Here is an 8,098-nt window from a genome sequence, read left to right as displayed (position 1 = left end):
CAGGTATGCCCACCCCCCCCCCCCATTGTCTGTGTCCAATGGTGATGCTTATATGCATACAAGTTCTTTGGTTGTTCTCTTACCCCATCCCCGCCCACCCTTCCCTGCCTTTATTTCCCTTTCATTTTTGCTTACCCAGTGCCTCCATCTCTGCCCTCAACACAGCTGTCATTGTCTAGGGCAGTGGTCGGCAAACTCATTAGTTAACAGAGCCAAATATCAACAGTACAACAATTGAAATTTCTTTTGAGAGCCAATTTTTTAAAACTTAAACTTCTTCTAACGCCACTTCTTCAAAATAGACTCACCCAGGCCGTGGTATTTTGTGGAAGAGCCACACTCAAGGGGCCAAAGAGCCACATGTGGCTCGCGAGCTGCAGTTTGACTATGGTTCTAGTGCAAAGGAGAGGGAGGATGAGAAGGGAGGTAGAGGAACAGGTCTGTCAGCACCTAGCTGGCTGTTCCTAACAGGAAATGGACGGACAAGGAGAGGTTCTGCTTCATGTGATCACTTGACTGCTGGCAAGGTCTCCTAAGGAGCCATAGTTTCCCCAGAGCCTGTTCATCTTGGATGTGTTCACCAGAGACTTGGTCAGGCCAACTGCACTTCCTATTTTCATCCTGCTTCTGTTTCCTGCCTTAGGGCAGGGTCCACACAGCATTCCAAGTAGCATTTTGTCTTAAGACTGTTTTCAACATGGATGCTGGCTGCTTGTCATGTTCTGACTTGGAGGAACATGCCCAGGACGATGTAATATTGTCAAAGGTTTACAGTTACACTGTATCCTTGCTCTGCCTTCACCTTGTCAATCCCTAGAATCCCCACTTTTCATCCTGTTCTCACAAAAACATTTCCACCCACTTGGAAATTGAGCTGCTTCTCCGCAGCTTCCTGATGTTAGTCTTGAGGTGCAATCAGCCAAAACCACAGACATTATCCCAGTTGCAGCCAAACCACAGCTCTGGGCAAGGGTGCGATTAGGTTTACTCTTGGTTTCTGTACCCGAATGCTGGCTACCTTTATTTTGGCACCTTTGACTAAAGCCAGGTCTTCAGGGACCTGTTGACAGTGACTCAAGATCTGGACTGTAATGGGTAGTTTGGCGACAGTGTTTACTTGAGCAGTTATAATCTGTCAGGGAGACTACCTGTGAGCAAGATGATGATCAAAGAGGAAGTTCTCTGAATTAGAGCAAGCTGAGTGGTCCAGACAGTGCTGTGGGACGTCAGATGGGAAAGAGCTCATTAATGTAAAATACAGTTGGGTTATTTTTCTCTAAAGAGTCCCTTATGTAAATGTATTATCTGACATTTTTATCCATTTCTCACTTCCAAATCAATCTTTAAAAATGTGATGAAATTTATTTTATTCAGAGAAGTGCCTGCTTATCTCTTATCTGTGCTACACACTAACATACCCTCCTTAGAACAGCCCTGTAAAGTTGGTCTCTTTTTGTCTCCATTTATCAGATAGGAAGACTGAGGTTTGAATAGATTAATGAGTTCCCAAAGGTCACACAGTTCATAAGGCAAAGTTAGGATTCCAACCGAAGCCAATGTGACTGAAGCCCAGACTTTATCTCTGATGTCACTAGGACATCAGATACCACTTTTCCTCTAGAAACCCTGCTGCCTTCTCCTCACATTGGGTCTTCTCAGTTATTTCATGAGTCTGTCTCTAGTTTCTGATCTCGCCCAACATTGTCCTGTGAAGGAGTGAGAACTATTTGTGGACCTCCTCTGAAATCAGGGGCAGAAGTCACCCCAACTATCTGCCAGGGTGGTTTTTTTCTTTCTTTCCCAATTTGGACATGTCTACAGTTTCACCCTTGGTTTCCTCGGAAATGCCATTTGATTTTTAAAATTTTTCTTTCTGGAGGCCTCTTTTGTTAGCTATTCATTTAGACTTTTTGTTCTTTCACCTGGAATTTTTATATCTGAGTACATTTGGAGATTCCCAAGATTTTTTATTTATTTTTTATTTTAAAATATATTTTATTGATTTTTTACAGAGAGGAAGGGAGAGGGATAGAGAGTTAGAAACATCGATGAGAGAGAAACATCAATCAGCTGCCTCCTGCACACTCCCCACTGGGTATGTGCCCACAACCAAGGTACATGCCCTTGACTGGAATCGAACCCGGGACCCTTGAGTCTGCAGGCCAACGTTCTATCCACTGAGCCAAACCGGTTAGGGCTCCCAAGATTTTTTAAAACAGTCTTTTGTACCTTTCCTATATTCCTAGCTTCTAATTTGGATTGGTTTGAAATTGTTCTTTTCCCTTTTAAAGATTTAACGTCAGCAGCTACCTGATGAAATTTTGGTTCAGGTGGACTGTGTGTAGGTTCTTACCATCCTGAAGACCCACCACTCCTGGCGGATCACAACCTCTGCTTGCATCATCAAATTCCTCCACAGGGAGTCTGGGTGTCCCCCGGGTCCTGCTTCCTTACCAGTAGTTTTAGAGCACACTCCTCAAGGCAGGCTGGCTTCAAGTATCCCACGTAACCTCACGGCTCGCAGCCTCTCCCCTAGACATCTCTGCTACCCACTAAGGTGAGCGTAGTGTACACCTCTCAGCAGGTCAAAGGCCAGCAGCTGCTGCCTCATTATACAAGTTCTCACTCCTACCATCCATTCTGTCTCCCTTGAAAGGCAGGAGGAGACTGGCATCATCTGGATATATGTCTCATAAAGTTCTGGTCACCAGCCTGGCCGGTGTGACTTAGTGGTGAAGTGTCGACCTATGAACCAGGAGGTCACGGTTTGATTCCCTGTCAGGGCATATGCTTGGGTTGTGGGCTCAGTCCCCAGTGTGGGGTGTGCAGGAGACAGCCAATCAATGATTCTCTCTCATCATTGATGTTTATAGCTCTCTCCCTCTCCCTTCCTCTCTGAAATCAATAAAAATATATTTAAAGTTCTGGTCACCAGATGGGTATTGTGGAAACGGCTTCTCTCATCCATGAACAATCCACAGTTGCAGGAGCTGACATCAACCAGCAATGCCCCTGATAGCCTCAGCCACGAGGATTCCCTCCTCAACCCCCCTCCCCCCAGTTTCTTTTTATTTTAAAATATATTTTATTGATATTTTACAGAGAGGAAGGGAGAGGGCTAGAGAGTTAGAAACATCGATGAGAGAGAAACATCGATCAGCTCCCTCCTGCACACCTCCTACTGGGGATGTGCCCACAACCAAGATACATGCCCTTGACCGGAATCGAACCCGGGACCCTTCAGTCTGCAGGCTGACGCTCTATCCACTGAGCCAAACCGGTTAGGCCCCCCAGTTTCTTGTGCTCCCTCCACCCTCAATCCTGGAGGACTAGGTTTCAGATACCTTGGAAGCTCAAGTTCTGAGCTGTGGCTGGGTTCTTGCCTGATACAACAGATGGACTAGCCTGACAAGTTTTCATGCCTCATGAGCTGAGCTTCTTTAAAAATGACCATGGAAACGGTTCTGGGTGTTTTACCTTCTCAGCTAGAGGAGACGCTCTCCTTTCTCCCAGTCCAGGGCCTCATTCCCGACAGGTTAGGGCCGTGGTCGGCAAACTGTGGCTCTTTGGCCCCTTGAGTGTGGCTCTTCCACAAAATACCACAGCCTGGGCAAGTCTATTTTGAAGAAGTGGCATTAGAAGAAGTTTAAGTTTAAAAAATTTGTCTCTCAAAAGAAATTTCAATCGTTGTACTGTTGATATTTGGCTCTGTTGACTAATGAGTTTGCCGATCACTGGGTTAGGGCTACAGTCAACCTTTAGAGCACACAGATCCAGCCTGATCACAAATTAGCTCTGGGTAAGTCACCCCCTTTGGGGCCTCATTATTCTTGTCTGTAAATAGCACAATTAGCCCAGTGAAGCTGTTGTGAAGATTTGATGCAAAGTGCCTAGCACACATTGGGAGCTCAAGGTGTTTTTAAAAAATATATATTCATTGATTTCAGAGAGGAAGGAAGAGGGAGAGAGGGAAACATCAATGATGAGAGAGAATCATTGATCAGCTGCCTCCTGCACGCCCCCTACTGGGGATCGAGCCTGCAACCCCAGCATGTGCCCTTGACCGGAATTGAACCTGAGACCTTCCAGTCCGCAGTCCAACGCTCTATCCACTGAGCCAAACCAGCTAGGTTTTGCCTTGCCTTTTTCCTTGTTTTTAACTGGAAATGAATTCTTGGGAAGGAAGGGAGGGACCGCAACATCAGGTCAGGTCCCCCCACATGTCAAAACTCTTCAGCTCAACCCTCTTCAACGTTTGACACCCCCAATCCGCTTCTTCCCTAAGCTCTGCTGTTCCACTGTTGTCCACCAGGAGGAGAAAAGGCGCAGGTTCCCTTTCTGGCTGCTTTCCCTTGCGCGTTCAGAGCCGCGAGAGCGCGGCCCGAGTCTCCCAGGGGCGGGGGCGGGGCGTGATTCGGAGCCAGCCACCTGCTTCCCTTTCTTGGTGGAGGTAGGTAGTTGGCTGTAGTTGAGGCTGGGGGTCTCGTGGGCCAGAGGAGGGCGGGCCAGCTTCCATCTTCGTTTTCCAGAAGGGATGACCTGATTCCTTTCAGAATTAGCATTTTTCCCCATCGTGGCTGCTCTTGAATTCCAAAGAAAGGGAAGAGAGAGGACGTTCATTCAGCACCGTCTGCCACAGGCATAGTGCAGGGGAAGTAGACCAACCTTAGGGGGAATGATGCCCCTGGAGGAGAGGAGGTTTGGAGTTTGCTTTATTCCAAATTTAGCAAATACAGAAAAGTAGAAGGAAGAAAATTAAATTAATCCATATTTCCTCACCCCCAAAGTACCCATTGGTGCCTCCTGAAAGTGTATACTAAAATTTTTGTTCAATAAGTTTATATTGAGCCCTAGCAGGTTTGGCTCAGGGGATAGAGCATTGGCCCCTGGACCAAAGGGTCCCGGGTTCAAGGGCACTGACCTCGGTTGCAGGCTTCTCTGAGGCTCCGGCCCTGGCCGGGGTTTGTGCAGGAGGCAACGAATCGATGTATTTCTCTCACATCGATATTTCTCTGCCTTTCCCCTCTCTCTTCCACTCTCTTTAAAAATCAATGGGAAAAATATTCTCAGGAGAGGATTAAAAACAACAACAACCGTTAAGTATTTATTGACACCTACCTATACTATGTGCTCAGTACTGTTTGGTTGTGTGGGGACTATAGAGGGACGAGAATGATGATCAGGAAGCAGGGTTTCTAGAAATCCGAGCAAATGAGCACATGTCAGTATCTTAAAGGAAGCAGGACAAAACCAGAGAATCACTTTACTAAGGAAGAATTCAGAAAAGAAAACCCACAGAAATGAGGAGCTATGGATGCGATGACGGAGCTACAATCTGCACCCGAATCTAATTGCACATTAGAGAATACATACAGTACGTAAGGAAAGTTATTTAGCCCAAACCTCTGGTTTTACTAATTTTTTCTTAAAAGGTTTTTATTTGACTTTTAAAAACAAAATAATAATGTATAATGTTAATTATATATAAAATTGTAAACCATCAGAATTTTCATACTCATGAGGAAAATGAGGCCCAGAAAAGCCAAATGACTTGCTTAGAATCAAGGAGGGCAGGACGGGGACTAGACCCTGGACCTCAGATTTCCAGGGCGGTACTGATTCTGTTGTATCAAATGTAGCTCAGGCTTTAAATGAAATTCTGAAATTATTGAGTTTCAGAGGATGCATCTTGGAGGAAATAAGTCTATAAACTTTATCTGAGCTGGCATTCTCAGATAAAAATTATATCTTGGATAATTCTTATTGGGAAGATCGTCTATAGAAAAAATGAGTAGCTTTGGGCTATATCATGACTTTTAGGAGATAGCAGGGTTTATACTGGAAAGTAGCTAAATATTTAATAAATATGATAAGAAGTCAGAAGTATTCTTATCTTTGTTAAATTCCGGGGAACTCACTCTTGAATTAGCTCCTGTAAAAGTTTACAACTTCCACAGAACCAGGTGGGTGCCTGTCACTCTTGTGATTGGAGGAGCCACCCGATTTGCTTTCTTTGTGATTCAGAATTTCGTGATTCTCTCTCTCTCTCTCTCTCTCTCTCTCTTTTATTTTTGGAAGAAGGAAGAAGAGAGAAACATCGATGTGAGAGTACAACATGGATCTGTTGCCTCCCGTACGCCCCCTACTGGGGATCAGGCTCAAAACCTAGGCATTTATTGAACATTTAGTTGTCTATGTGTTCAGAGGCAAAAGAAACCACGTTGTCTTTAGAACTGGAGCTCTGTAACTGAAGAGAAGCAGAAGGCTACAAAGGCCTCAACAGGGAAGCCAGGCCCACAAGAACGGAGTCTAGGAGTCGCTGTGAACAGTTACTGTCAGAATAAGTGTGCCTGGGGTGCTTGTGGTTGTAGGATTGTAAAGGCGCCTTTGTGGGGGAGGGGTCCAGCTAGGAGTGGATATTTGTAGTAGGAAGTGGAAGAATTTACTTAGTAAAGAACATCACTGGGCACTGCCATGTCCCAAGGTCAAACTTGTTTACGTCATGGGGGTGAGGGCTGACACATCTGGGGGAGAAAGGTCACTGTAGGTCTCAGTGGAAAGTGCCTCAAATCTTGGGCTTTACCAGAATTTTCACAAAAGAGCAGAAGCTGGGTTACACAGAATAGGAGTAGTGGCCCTGGGGAAGGGATGGGGCCGGGGAATAACCAAGGGGACCCAGGTCTGACTTGTTCTTCTCACCTGTAGAGTCCCTGTGCTCCTTGGTGGACTTGGGTTCATAGTACCTGAGGACCCTCAGCCACCCTACTGTGTGCCCCAGGGGCAGGCGCCCCCAGGGAATAGCACTTAAGATGAGGAGTGAGTGAGTTTGGGGGACCTAAGGCTGTCCCCATTTTGCTGCCAAGAAAGATGATGGCTCCTCATGCTCCCTCATAATATCCAGTCCAGTTGGGTGGGAGGTGCCAGTGGTAAGGATTTTCCAAATCTCCATTTCCTGACTTTTCACTTCCCCTAATATCCTTACCTATTAGCCACAGAGTACCTGGAATCCTAGCCAATTGCTACGGTTTCTTTCTTTCTTTAAAAAAAATTATTTTTATTGATTTCAGAGAGAGGAAGGAAGAGGGAGGGAGAGAGAGAGAGAAACATCAATGATGAGAGAGAACCACAGATCAGCTGCCTCCTGCACACCCCCCACCCCTCCACTGGGGATCGAGCCCACAACCTGGGCATGCGCCCCTACAGGGAATCGAACCATGACCTCCTGGTTCACAGGTCAATGCTCAACCACTGAGCCAAGACGGCCGGGCAAGGGTTTCTTTTTTTGAAGACCTTACACAGCATTCAATTAATGTTGCAGGGAGTGGGTTAGGAGGGCGGACACAAAATCCTTAAAGCGGATTGGGCTGGCCCTGGGGTAGGCACCTTTATTCATAGACTATTGTGCATGGGATAAACCATTCTTACTGATTGCAGTGACTTACCCCACGTCTGTGTTGGAGCTGTGGCTGTCGTCCAGCATTTGCCTTCTACTCTCTCCTCTATCTCAGGAACGGTGGCCTCAGAGCTCAGAGCAGGAGGTTAAGCCCAAGTCGACCTGAATTCTTTTCTTTCTTATCTTATTCCTCCGCTTCAAAGTGACTCCGCCTGAACCCCTCCCTGGGGTTGTCGAGGGCCACAGTCTTACCCTGGGTGTGACCGTCTCCAGTGCAAGGTCTGATTTTGACAACTCCCCCAGGGGGAGGGCAAACACAGCTGAATGGCATAATTTACCTTCAGGTGGGTTTTACACCACTCTCCCTCCCCCAAATAGATACTTTTATGAATGGAACAAACTTTCTAGAAAATAAGCCCATAAGGAGACTTGATACTCCCATTAGAAACTCACAATATTTGGAGCTCAGATCTCAGAGAGACCTTGGCAGCAGCACTGACTTGTGAGAAGAGCTAGGAACTTTGAACCCATCCTCTTACATTATTTATTTTAAAAAACATCGAAGAGCCTACTGCATAGGATGTATTTTGCTATGTATTTTGGACGTCACAAAGACATATTAAATATCTATGAAAGCCTGGCCCTGTCCTTCCTCTCCTGCCTTCTTTCGGGCACTCTCTGCCTCCAGCAAGTTGTTTATGGTTC

This window comes from Plecotus auritus (genome assembly GCF_963455305.1).
Source record: "Plecotus auritus genome assembly, chromosome: 7".
Lineage (NCBI taxonomy): Eukaryota > Metazoa > Chordata > Mammalia > Chiroptera > Vespertilionidae > Plecotus > Plecotus auritus.
Note: the sequence above shows the minus strand (reverse complement) of the source record.